This window comes from Dipodomys merriami, unplaced genomic scaffold, assembly GCF_024711535.1.
Source record: "Dipodomys merriami isolate MVZ:Mamm:240054 unplaced genomic scaffold, mDipMer1.0.p SCAF_576, whole genome shotgun sequence".
Lineage (NCBI taxonomy): Eukaryota > Metazoa > Chordata > Mammalia > Rodentia > Heteromyidae > Dipodomys > Dipodomys merriami.
In genome coordinates, this window is record NW_027206153.1 from 621,835 (window position 1) to 635,726 (window position 13,892).

Genomic DNA, 13,892 nt, shown 5'->3' on the forward strand with positions numbered 1-13,892 from the left:
TGTGCGTTTTCCTTTCATTTCTTGTCTTCTTTCTCTTTTTCTTTCTTTCTTAACTACATTTTTGTTTTTTTGTCTAGCTCTACTGAACTTCTGATCTTTTTCTCTCCCTTTCTAATCCCTTTCACCTTTTACTCTCTTTTGATCTTCTGTATGTGAATTAACTCTTGTCCTGTACATCCTCAGATAAACCTGTAGTTAACTAGTAGACCCTATCCCACATTGTGTAGACACTTAATCCACAAATTTATTACTCAATTCAAAACCTCTGAGACTTTAATTCCTTAATAGCAGTACTACCTCTTTATACCTATATAATATCTTAAGCATTTTCTTAAGTTTTTCACTTCTCTTCTATGTCCCTACCCTTCTATTAATATACTCACATTCCTCTCTAAATAGATGGTTTTTAATCTCAATAATAATATTAATTTTTACGTTTCTATTTTTTTCTGGTCTCTTTTCATTTACCTTTCCCTTTCTTCCTTTTCTCTCTCTCTCTACTTGTCACCTACCCAACCCATTTCCTGCATTGAGATTAGGACATAGTTAACTCTCCCTGTGCCTCCCCACACCAATCTATTCCTATTTTTTACCCACATCTCTCCCTATCCCTAAAAATTTCTGGTTTTCCAAATTCTTCTCTGCGGTTCGAAACCCAAAAACATATAGTTGCTTGATGTTGAATAGATGTATCTGTTGAACTAGATTGTATCTGTAGACTATTGACTGTATAAATGCAAATGTTGGTTGATGGTTGCCTTAAGATAGTGTTCTAGCACAAAACTGGTGCTATTTTCATCTCAAATGGGCAGAGTAAGCCAGAAAAACACAAGAAAAATGGCAAATCCGGGTATCTCAAGTCCCAATCATGATAATCAGGGGTCAGATCAGATAATGAACAACCCAGAGGAGAGTTCCCAAATAGCCCTACAAACACTGCTGGCAAACATGATAAATGAGAATTTTGACAACTTACAAAGGTCTCTGTATGAGCGTGATAGGGAGAGAGAGGAGGCATCCCAAAAGTTTATACATGAATATCATAAGCGTGAGGAAGCTACTCAAAAACTGATACAGGATTTGCGTGAACAAATTGAGAATACTCAAAGAGAAAGGGAGGAATGGCGTGAGCAGGCTGAGAACACTCAAAGAGAACTGCAGGAATCCCACAAACGGGAAGAAAGAGAACTGCAGGAATCCCACAGAGGGGAGGAAGCTAATCAAAGAGTAATTCAGGAATTGAGAGACCAGGTAGAGAATACACAAAGATCACTAAAGGCATTCATGGAATCCATTAACAAAGAGCTGAAGGAAGTCAGGGAGACCACAAAGGGAATGCTGAATGGAACCCAACAGAAGGAATGGGAGTCCAAAGAAACCATAACCAATCAACTAAGTGATTTGAGAACAAACACTGAACACCAAATTAAGGAAGTAAAGAAATTCATACAAGACCTAAAACAGAGCTTCAACAAAGAACTTGAAGCCATCAAAGCTGACCAATTAGAAGGAAAAGAGATAAAAAACAAAGTAGAGAGTCTTGACAGCAGGTTAGACCATGCAGAAGATCGAATCTCAGGGATTGAAGACAGCCTAGATATTATAGAGAAAGAACATATAACCATCCAAGACAAGTCCAAGAAATGGGATAGATCTGTCCAACACCTGGAAGACACCATCAGAAGGCCTAATCTAAGGCTAATGGGTGTAGAGGAGCACCTAGAAACAGAAGTTAATGGTCTAGGAAATTTGTTTAACAGGATCCTAGCAGAGAACTTCCCAAACATACAAAAAGATAGGCCTATTCAGATACAAGAAGCTTTTAGAACCCCAAATAGACCAGACCAGAATAGGACATCCCACGGTCACATTATAATCCACACAGGATCAACTCAGACCAAGGAAAAGATCCTTAAAGCTGTCACGGAGAAAAGGGTAATCACCTATAAAGATAAACCAATTAGAATCACCTCAGATTTCTCAGCAGAGACAATCAAAGCAAGAAGAGCTTGGAATGACGTATGCCATTCCCTAAAAACAAACAACTATCAACCAAGAATACTGTACCCAGCTAAACTCTCCTTCATAACTGAAGGCCAAATAAAAACCTTCCAAAGCAAAGAAATATTGAAACAATACATCTCCACCAAACCAGCCCTGCAAAAGATTCTTAAAGATGTCCTACACATAGAAAACCAACAAGAACACAACAAAGGCCAAGAAACTGCACACAAACTGAGAATCCAAGAACCTTAGGAAGAACCCAGTTTTCGCAGCCCCCAAGAAGGTGGATAACATGGCAGGAACTACCAAATACCTCTCAGTCCTATCTCTTAACGTTAATGGATTGAACTCTCCAATTAAGCGACATAGACTGTCTAGTTGGATTAAAAAACAAGACCCTTCTATCTGCTGCCTGCAGGAGTCACATCTTGCCCGTCCAAACAAACACATTTTCAAGGTTAAAGGCTGGAACAAAATCTACCAAGCAAACGGCCCTCATAAACAGGCGGAGTTGCAATCCTAATATCAGATAAAATAGACTTCAAATTAAAATTCGTGAGAAGAGATAAAGAAGGTCGCTACATACTAATTAAAGGATCGCTCCTTCAGGAGGATACTACAATTCTAAATATCTATTCGCCAAACAATGGAGCACCCAAATTTATCAAAGAAACACGACTTTCCTTCAAATCCCATATAGATCCAAGACATTAATTGTTGGGGATTTTAACACACCACTCTCCCCACTAGATAGATCAACTCGGCAAAAACTCAACAAAGAAACCGCAGATCTAAACAGCTGCATAGATCAACAAGACTTAACAGACATCTACCGAACATTTCACCCAGCAGCATCAGAATACACATTTTTCTCAGCAGCACATGGAACGTTTTCTAAAATAGACCACAATTTAGGCCACAAAGCAAACTTGTCTAAATTCAGAAACATTGAAGTTATACCTTGCATCCTCTCTGACCACAAGGGAATAAAATTAGAACTCAACACCAAAAGCCACCAAAGAAAGTCCGGTATCACATGGAGGCTGAACAACACACTGCTGAATCATGAGTGGGTCATGGAAGAGATTAGAAAGGAAATTCAAATGTTCATGCTTTTCAACAAAAATGAACACACAAATTACCAGCTCCTCTGGGACACAGCAAAAGCAGTACTCAGAGGCAAGTTTATAGCTCTGAACTCCTACATCAACAAATTGGAGAGATCTGAAACTAGGAATTTAATGACACATCTAAACCCCCTTGAAAAAGAGCAACAAGATAAACCCCAATCCACTAGATGGAAAGAAATAATCAAAATTAAATCAGAATTAAATGAATTAGAATCCAAAAAAACTATAGAAAGAATCAACAAAACAAAAAGTTGGTTCTTCGAAAAACTTGACAAACTTGACAGACCCTTAGCAACTCTTATCAGAAAAAGGAGAGAACACACCCAAATTAATAAACTCAGAGATGAGAATGGAACCATCACCACGGATACAACCAAGATTCCGAACATTATAAGGGAATACTTCTCAAAACTTTTTGCTAATAAGTTTGAGAACTTGACAGAAATGGACCTTTTCCTAGCAAATATTGACATGCCAAAACTAAAGAAAGATGAGTTAAACCAGCTCAACAGGCACATATCAAGCATTGAAATAGAAACAACAATAAGAGACCTCCCAGCTAAGAAAAGTCCAGGACCAGATGGTTTTACAGCGGAATTTTTCAAGGCCTTCAAAGCAGAGCTCACACCAATACTCCTCCAAATATTCAATAGAAATTGAAAGAGAAAGTTCAGTACCGAACACATTCTATGAAGCCATCATAACCCTCATCCCAAAACCAGGCAGGGACTCATCAAAGAAAGAGAACTATAGACCCATTTCTATGATGAACATTGATGCAAAACTTCTCAACAAAATTTTGGCCAATCGACTTCAAAAATTCATCCAAAAAATCATACACCATGATCAAACAGGATTTATTTCAGAGATGCAAAGCTGGTTCAATATACGCAAATCAATTAATATTATTCATCACATCAACAGGAGCAAGAACAAGAACCACATGGTTATTTCAATAGATGCAGAAAAAGCATTCGACAAGATCCAACACCCCTTTATGATGAAGGTTTTGGAAAAATTAGGTATCCATGAAACATTCCTCAATATAATAAAGGCTGTATATGACAAACCTACAGCCAGCATTATACTCAATGGTGAAAAACTAAAGCCATTTCCTCTTAATTCAGGAACAAGACAAGGATGCCCACTCTCTCCACTTCTCTTCAATCTAGTATTAGAATGCCTAGCTACAGCAATAAGACAAGATGCAGACATAAAGGGGATCCAAATAGGGACAGAAGAAATAAAACTCTCCCTCTTTGCAGATAACATGATCTTGTATCTAAAGAATCCCATAGACTCCACTCCCAAATTACTCAAGCTGATTCAAAACTTTGGGAAAGTAGCAGGTTATAAAATTAACCCCCCAAAATCAATGGCTTTTCTGTATGCCAACAATGAGAAAAGTGTGGCTGAAATTAGGAAAGCAACTCCATCTGTAATAGCCCCACAAAAAATAAAATACCTAGAATTAACTTAACTAAAGAAGTGAAGGACCTCTATGATGAAAACTTTAAAATCTTAAAAAACGAAATCAACACAGAACTTAAAAAATGGCAAATCCTCCCATGCTCCTGGATTGGAAAGATTAACATTGTGAAAATGGCAATTCTTCATAAGGTTATCTACATATTCAACGCAATACCTATCAAAATTCCAACCTCATTCTTCAAGGAAATAGAAGAGGCAATCCAAAAATTCATATGGAAAAATAAAAGACCCCGAATAGCAAAAACGCTCCTCAACGGAAAGAACACTGCTGGAGGACTATCAATACCAAACTTCAAACTCTACTATAAAGCCATAGTAATCAAAACAGCTTGGTATTGGCATAAGAACACCTCAGGACCAATGGAATAGAATTGAAAACCCAGAAATGAACCTACAGACCTATATCCATCTAATCTTCGATAAGGGAGCTAAAACAATAGAATGGAAGAAAGACAACCTCTTCAGTAAATGGTGCTGGCAAAATTGGTTAACTACATGTAGAAAATTAAAGCTAGATCCTTATATATCACCCTGCACCAGAATCAACTCCAAATGGATCAAAGACCTTGAAGTCAAAGCAGACACTCTGAAAACTTTACAGGATGGAATAGGAGAAACCCTAGGTCTCCTTGGCTCAGGCTGAAATTTTCTGAATACAGACCCGGAAATACAACAAATCAAAGAAAGGTTGGACAAATGGGATTGCATAAAGTTGCAGAGCTTCTGCAGGGCAAATGACATATCTAGCAAGATCAATAGAAAACCCACGGATTGGGAGAAGACCTTTACTAGCCAAGGGTCTCATATCTAAAATACACTTGGAACTCAAAAAATTAAACCCCCAACAACAAATCCTCAAAGAAACAACTGCCCAATAAATAAGTGGGCGAAAGACTTAAAGAGAAACTTCTCTGAAGAAGAAAGAAGGATGGCCAATAGACACATGAAGAAATGTTCAACATCCCTAGCCATAAAAGAAATGCAAATCAAAACAACATTGAGATATCACCTCACTCCAGTTAGAATGGCAAAAATCAAGAACTCTAACAACAACAGATTCTGGAGGGGATGTGGAGAGAAAGGAACTTTACTTCATTGTTGGTGGGAATGTAAACTTGTTCAACCACTTTGGAAAGAAGTATGGAGGTTCCTCAAAAGACTTCACATAGAACTCCCCTATGACCCAGCAATCCCACTTTTGGGCATTTACCCAAATGTTTACAAAAAGACCACACTAAAGCTACCAGCACAGCTATGTTTATTGAAGCATTATTTACCATAGCTAAGATATGGAACCAACCCAGATGCCCCTCAGTAGATGAATGGATCAAGAAAATGTGATATATATACACATTGGAATTCTATGCCTCCATCTGAAAGAATGACATTGCCCCATTTGTTAAGAAATGGAAAAACTTGGAAAAAATTATATTAAGTGAAGTAAGCCAGGCCCAAAGAAACATAGGTCCCATGGTTTCCCTTATTTGTAATATCTAGTATATGTATGAGTCAAGCGGAAAAGGTCAGATAATGTGATGTCACGAAAATGAACCCTTAGATGTGTATTTTAATGTTTTTTTCTTTCATGCATGTGTTTCTAACGCATTTATAAGATTATCTCTTTGGTGCTTTGTATGTCCCTCCCCCACAATATAACCCCTGCTTTCACTATATTTGATGGCAGTATAACTTGTGGAGGAGATGGGGAAAAACCAGTTCTATAAGGATACAGGTGGACCTGTTGCAACAATGAGAAGCACAAGTTGTCATGTCCAAAATGAGCTTTACAACGTTGGTGCGGTGGCGAGAGGTGGGAGGGGGGAAGGAATAGGATTGGGATGGGGGGAGGGGAGAGGCTGGGAAGGGATGTGAAGGGTAAACAAAGGCGGAGGCTGCAATGCTTGGTAAGAAATGTACGCATTATCCTGCCCATGTAATTGTAACTCCTCTGTACAGTATGTTCACAAATAAAATTAAATTAAATTAAAAAAAATGCAAACAATTTAAAGTTTTGTCTTTTTTAAACTGTGTATTAGCATTACCTAGGTAAATAAGTGGATTTCATTTTGGTATATTTATCCACATAGGCATACAATGTACCTTCATTTTACTTACCCTTCATCATTCTCCTTCTCCTCTCCCAGGTTTTATTATCTTAATCATTTTAAGAATACAACATAATCGTAGTAAGTACATTTACAATATTTTATAAGATCAATGACCACACTCTTTTCATCCTTCACGATTCAAATTCTATATTAATTAAAACAATTTTCAACCCTCCTCTGCTTCAAGATATGCATTAAATTCGATTTTGCTTCCTCTCTATCAATTTGACTGTTCTATGTAACTGACATAAGTAGAATCATGTAATATTTGATCTTTTTATGACTGGTTTATTTCACTTAGGACAGTGTCCCAGGGATTCATCCATAATATAGCATCTTTCACAACATAATTCTTTTTAAAGTTGAAATGATATACCACTGTATGTATAAACCACATTTGCTTTAGCTATTCATTGGTTGATGGCCACTTGGATTGCCTTCATGTTTTGAGTATTGTACAAAATGAATGTGAGTGTACCAAGATCTCTTCCAGACCTTGTTTCTAGATCTTTGGAGTATATGCCCAGAAATGGAGTCATTGGATCATATGACAATTCTCTTTTCTTTCTTTATGGATTTTCTTTCATATGCATTAAACTCATAGCAGGGTCACTGTCCCTGAACTTTTCCTCAAGGGTAGCGTTTTACCACTTTAAACCACAGACCCACTTCCAGTTTTCTGCCCAGATTGGCTTTGAACCGAGATCCTTGGATTTCAGCCTCCTGTCCTGAGTGGTTAGGATGACAGGTATGAATAATCCTGTTTTAAATATTTGAAAAGATGCTCTACTGTTTCCCATAGAGAAGTTTCAATTTTATCACACTTTTGTCAACATTGTTACTTTATTTTCTTGTAGTTATCCTACCTAATTCATATTAAGTGGTAATTTTCTTCATTATTTTGACTTACACTTTCCTGGTGATTAGTGATGTTAAACACCTTCATGGGCTTGTTAACACTTTGTCTTCTTTGGAGAAACATCTGAGTTCTTTGCACATTGTAAAATCAGGTTGTGTTTTGTTGTTGGGATGATGTTCTTTATATATTCTTTATGTGAACCACTTGTTAAATATTTGCTTGCAATGACTTTATCCCATTCTGTGTTGTTTTTTGGACACTGTTGATTGCATCCTTGGGTGCATCCTGATTTGTTTTCCTACAATTAATGACCCTTCCTGATGTCAGTTTCCAATATGTCTTCTGGTCCTGTAACTACAAATCATATTGATTTGCACTCCTGTTATTGTAACAGTGAACTAAAGCTACATAATTATGCTCTGGTCACCTATCTACTTCCACTTTTGGATCTCTATCCCTCAGCTTTTAGTAAAGGTCTTGGAGCATATCCACAACTTATTAGGTCCTTAAAACCTGTAGAAAATTACAGCCACTAAATTTAGTTAGTTCTAACGGAAACACATGACATCCACTTTCTTTTTTTTCCTTTTTGTTTGTTTTTGATTGTAAGAATACTGTAAAGGTGATTCAGTTACGTGAGCAAGGTAATGAGTACATTACCTATTGAGCATTGCTGCCTATTCCATGCAAATAAGATGAAAATTGAGAGCTTCATAATATAAAAGCTCACCCAAACTCTAGATGTATATTTTTCTTCATATGAGTATTTAGAATTGTGTGAAGCTAGAGATATAACCTACTTGCAAGTTAATAATGAACTTATCATTTTCATGGATGCTAGATGATTTATGATGCTCTTGGGTTAGAGACAAAAAAGACTTAATTTTTAAAGCAATAGTGAAAGCCAGTGAGATATGTGTGTGTGTGTGTGTGTGTGTGTGTGTGTGTGTGTGTGTGTGTGTGTATTTATATATTTGAAGTGAATCTTCCAGGCCTCAGTGCCACTGAATGAAGTAAAGATAGCCATGTGAAACCTACACAAAAAATTGGTTCTGACTTTGAGCAACTGCAATCTATATAATGAGAAATATGCATCCATGAACTTTACTCTGGAGGATGACAATAGCTTAGAAATAGCTTATAAAAATATTCTTGCAAATATACTACAGAATATAGAGCAGCTGGTGTTCACTTGAAGATATGCACATACTTGACAATGCAATAAAATTGTTCTTTTTCTTTTGTTTCTTGAAGGTTCCTAGCTACCAAGACGGATACATATTTCTCCTAATAAATACATAGCTCTCCTTAAAAATGAGGCATGACAATTTGTTGAGAATATTTATTGTTTTTCTAGCCCTAAGCCTTAAGATGAAATAGGGTTTGCAATCCTATCTAGAGTACAACTCAACAAAAGAAACAGATGGAGTTCAAATTTTTTTTTTATTTTTTTTTATTTTTTTATTTTTTTATTGTAAAGATTCTATACAGAGGGTTACAGTTACGAGTGGGGTAATGAGTACACTTCCTCTTGAACATTGTTACCCCCTCCATTGTTTTCTCCCTACCATCCCCTCCCTCCCTCCCTTCCCCAAGGTTCTTTTTTTTTTTTTTTTTGATTGTGATTAAGTGATTACTTAATTTCCGGAAATTCACAGTATTGTGGAATAATGATGCTCATTTAAAGTCACACGTTCATTCTAACTTTCCTGGAGCAAATTGTCTATCACAGTCTGTAGTATATAACGGTGTTCATATGTTATATACCATACACGTGATCAGCAGCATGGGGATATTTAGTAGTGGTTCAACCAGATGAGTGGGAGTTCTTTGTTTCTTAAGTCCTGTTAGTTTTGTCATATCACCTAACATTTTGGATTTATCATCCGCTTATCAGGGAGACCATGTACTGTTTGTCTCTTCGTTCTTGGCTTACCTTGCTCACCATGATCACCTTCTAGCTCCATCCATTTCCCTGCAAATGCCATTATTTTGTCATTTCTAATGGCTGCATAATATTCCATTGTGTATAGATACCACAATTTTTGGATCCATTCATCTGTGGTGGGGCATCTAGGTTGTTTCCATATCCTAGCTATTGTGAACAGTGCTGCAATAAACATGGAGGTGCACGTGTCCTTGTATATTGGTTCCTGTTGTTCAGGGTAGATGCCTAGAAGTGGTATGACTGGGTCGTAAGGGAGGTCAATCTTTAGCTTTCTAAGGACCCTCCAGACTGCTTTCCAAAGTGGTTGTATGAGTGTACATTCCCACCAGCAGTGTAATAGCGTTCCTCGTTCTCCACATCCCCTCCAGCATTTGTCGTTGGCTGATTTGTGGATGTGGGACATTCTGACTGGGGTAAGGTGGTATCTCAGGGTTGTCTTTATTTGCATTTCCTTCACCACCAGGGATGATGAACATTTCCTCATGTGTTTCTTTGCCATTTTTATTTCTTCATTTGAGAAGTCCCTCTTTAGTTCCCTTGCCCATTTAGTAATTGGTTTGTTAGGTTTGGGAGGGATTAGTTTCTTGAGTTCCCTGTATATACAGGATGTTAACCCCTTGTCTGATATATTGCTGGTAAATATTTTTTCCCAATTAGTTGGTTGTCTTTCTAGCTTGGTTGCGATAGCTTTATCTGTGCAGAAGCTTTTTATTTTAAGGTAGTCCCATTTGTCAAGTCTCTCTCCAATTTGTTGTGACCCTGGGACTCTGTTCAGGAAGTTCCTTCCTGTGCCTATTAGTTCAAGTGTCTCTCCTACTCTGTCCTGCAGTAGTTTCAGAGATTCAGGTTTAATGTTAAGGTCTTTAATCCATTTTGAGTTGATGTTGGTGCATGGTGATAGGCTGGGTTCCACTTTTAGTTTTCTGCATGTGGCTGCCCAGTTTTCCCAGCACCAGCGGTTGAAGAGGCTGTGTTTCTTCCATTGTATGTCTTTGGCTCCTTTGTCGAATATCAGCTGGCTGTAGGCCTGTGGATTTATTTCTGGATCTTCTATTCTGTTCCATTGGTCTTCGGGTCTGTTTTTGTGCCAGTACCATGCTGTCTTTGTTATTATTGCTCTGTAGTAGAGTTTGAAGTTCGGCATGGATAGCCCTCCCATATTGTCTTTATCCCCTAGAATTGTTTTGGCTATTCTAGTTCTTTTGTTGTTCCATATGAATTTTTGGACTGTTTTCTGTATTTCAGTGATGTATGTCATTGGGATTTTAATAGGAATTGCGTTGAATTTGTATATTAGTTTTGGAAGTATTACCATCTTTACTATATTAAGTCGGCCTATCCAGGAGCATGGGGGGTCTTTCCATTTCCTAGTGTCTTCTGCAATTTCTTTCTTTAACTTTTTATAGTTCTCATTAAACAGTTCTTTTACATCTTTGGTTAGGTTAATTCCTAAATATTTTATTTTTCGGGAGGTTATTGTGAATGGGGTTGCTTCCTTTATTTCCCTCTCTTCCTGTACATTATCAGTGTATAGGAAGGCAACTGATTTTTGTGGGTTTATTTTGTATCCTGCTATTTTGCCGAAGTGATTTATGATTTCTAAGAGTTTGGGGATGGAGTTTTTGGGATCGTGGAGGTATAGTATCATGTCGTCTGCAAAAAGGGATAGTTTAACTTCTTCTTTCCCTATGCGGAAAGAATGTCTTTTTCTTGCCATATTGCCCTGGCTAAGGGTTCTAGGACTATATTGAAGAGGAGTGGAGACAGTGGGCATCCTTGCCTTGTTCCTGATTTTAGGAGAATTGGTTGTAGCTTTTCCCCATTAAGTATAATATTGGCTATTGGTCTGTCATAAATGGCTTTTATTGTTTTTAGAAATGTTCCTTCTATTCCTATTTTCTCCAGAGCTTTTAGCATGAATGAATGTTGAATTTTGTCAAAGGCAAAGCTTTTCTCACAGAGCCATTTCTTAATGGAGATGTGGAAGAAATTAAGGAAAATTAAGGAAGCTTTTCTCACAGAGCCATTTCTTAATGGAGATGTGGAAGAAATTAAGGAAAAAATAGGTCTCCAAATATATTTTAGAGAAGATATTCTATGTATTTTAACAGTAGTAAAGAATTACATTTCTGTTTTTATTGTGTAAATATTTACAGAGTATGTGCAAAGAACCAAAGTTCATTCCAGAGCCTATCAACGAATAGAATGTAGCAAATTTTCTCTATATTGTTTGTATATTTATAGAATTCACCTGTCTGACTTCTCTCCCATTTTGATAAACAGAGCAACTGTTTGAAATAAGGAAAACAAACATTATTTCTCTACCTAGAGGATTCTACACACTTTGCGGTCTACAAAATATAGAAAAGATTCATGCACAACCCTCATCTTCAAGGAGCAATTGTCAGTATCCCAAGTAGCTTGTTTATATCTCCTACCCCTTTGCTCCCAGCTGTCAAACTAGGTGAGTGATGACTGAATTCTATAAGACAGAAAAGCTCAGATAATTCACAGGCATGTAGTTAGTATCCAATTGAACCTTCTTCACTTGGATTATGTTTTATCACCACTATTGTGAGAAATTCAACTTCTTTATTTGAAAACTACTCTACTACGCTGTCTAGTTAACACAGTAGATGAATGTCATTATTTCAAATTTCATTTAACTGAAATTGGAAGGATTAATTTCTCAGATACTATTCACATTTGAAATTCAGTAGCCACATATAGCCAGTGGCTAGTCTGTTAGACAACGCATATATAGAATATTTGCATTATCATAGATGTTTTTGTTACAATTGTTTTAGAGTGTGTTTCTGCTTGTTAAGGAATGGTCCATGTTCATAAACTACATATGCTCCATAGTTGGTACTCAGATGGAAGATCAGACCAGAAAGACCAGGCACCCATGAGGTTAAGATATAGATATAAATTGTTCTACATGGCACATTTGTTTGTGAGGAGAAAGAGGATCAAACAGTCAATGTCAGTAAAATCAACCCTCTCAATTCTAGGAATGAATAAATGAAAATTTTAGCAATTCTTTGCAGCTTTGCTTCTGTGATTGGAACTGGCTGTGGTATTCTCAATGGTGATTTTGTTGGAAAGTATAAATGTGTAATCATCACATTAGCTCACAGAAGAATTATGGTTTGTGCTTTGTAAATGTCATTTGGTATTTACAAATGACATTTTAATTTTTCCTGGTATCAATACACGACAAATACCTTTATATTGTTTCTGAGTTTTTTTTTTACATTTTTTATTGTGAAAATACTGTACAGAGGGTTTAAAATCATATGAGCAAGGTAATGAGTGCATTTCTTATCAAGCATTGCTGCCTACTCCTTTGTTTCCCCTTATGATCCTTTCTCATCTCCCCGCTCTCAGCCCCTTTGCCCCCCCCCCCACGCCAAAATTGTAAAGGTCGTTTTTCGACATAATGACTTGTACATCTCATTGTTGCCTATTAAACATTTTTTCCCTTCCCCTCCACAGATTATACCAACATCAAATACATGAAAATAGGGATTATACCATGGGGAAGGAACATACAAAGCAACAAAGAAATCATCTTATACGTATGTCACAAACAATAGCATGAAAGCAAAAAGTATTTGAATACTTATTTTGGGTTCATTTCACCTAACATCAACTTATTTGAGCGTTTCAGCTTGTCTGAGACTTATACTAGTTATTGCAAATAAGGGAAACCATGGGACCTATGTTTCTTTGGTCCTGGCTTACTTCACTTAATATAATTTTTTCCCAAGTCTTTCCATTTACTAACAAATGGGACAATATTATTCAATCAACTCCAAATTTATCAAAGAACTTGGAGTCAAAGTAGATATTCTGAAAACATTACAGGACGGAATAGGGTATACCCTTGGTCTGAGTTGTTTCTTTCGTTAATTTTGATTCTTCTTACAGCAGACATTTTAAAAATTAGTGGAAAACTTATGACCTTCTCATGTTTTATAGTCCCATTAGTACTCACTAAGTTTAATAAAGAATGAAAATCCAAGAACTATGTAAACAAATTGTATCTCCAAGCACCTGTACCCTTTCATTAATTTCTGGAACTAAGAGAACTGGCTCCCCAGAGTCTGACCTTCAGAATTCAAGAATGAGGTGGGAATAAGACAAGGAAAGAGAGACAAAGTAATTCGCACTGGTGTTGCTGTGCTGTCACAATGAACACCTGTTCTCAGGCAATCGTTTTGAATCTCACAGTTAGCTTTTTTTGTGCTTTTTTATTCGTATGACAAAGATAACTGGCTTAACCAGATTTAGAGGGGAAACAAAGGAGGAGGCTACAATGCTTGATAAGAAATGTACTCATTATGTTG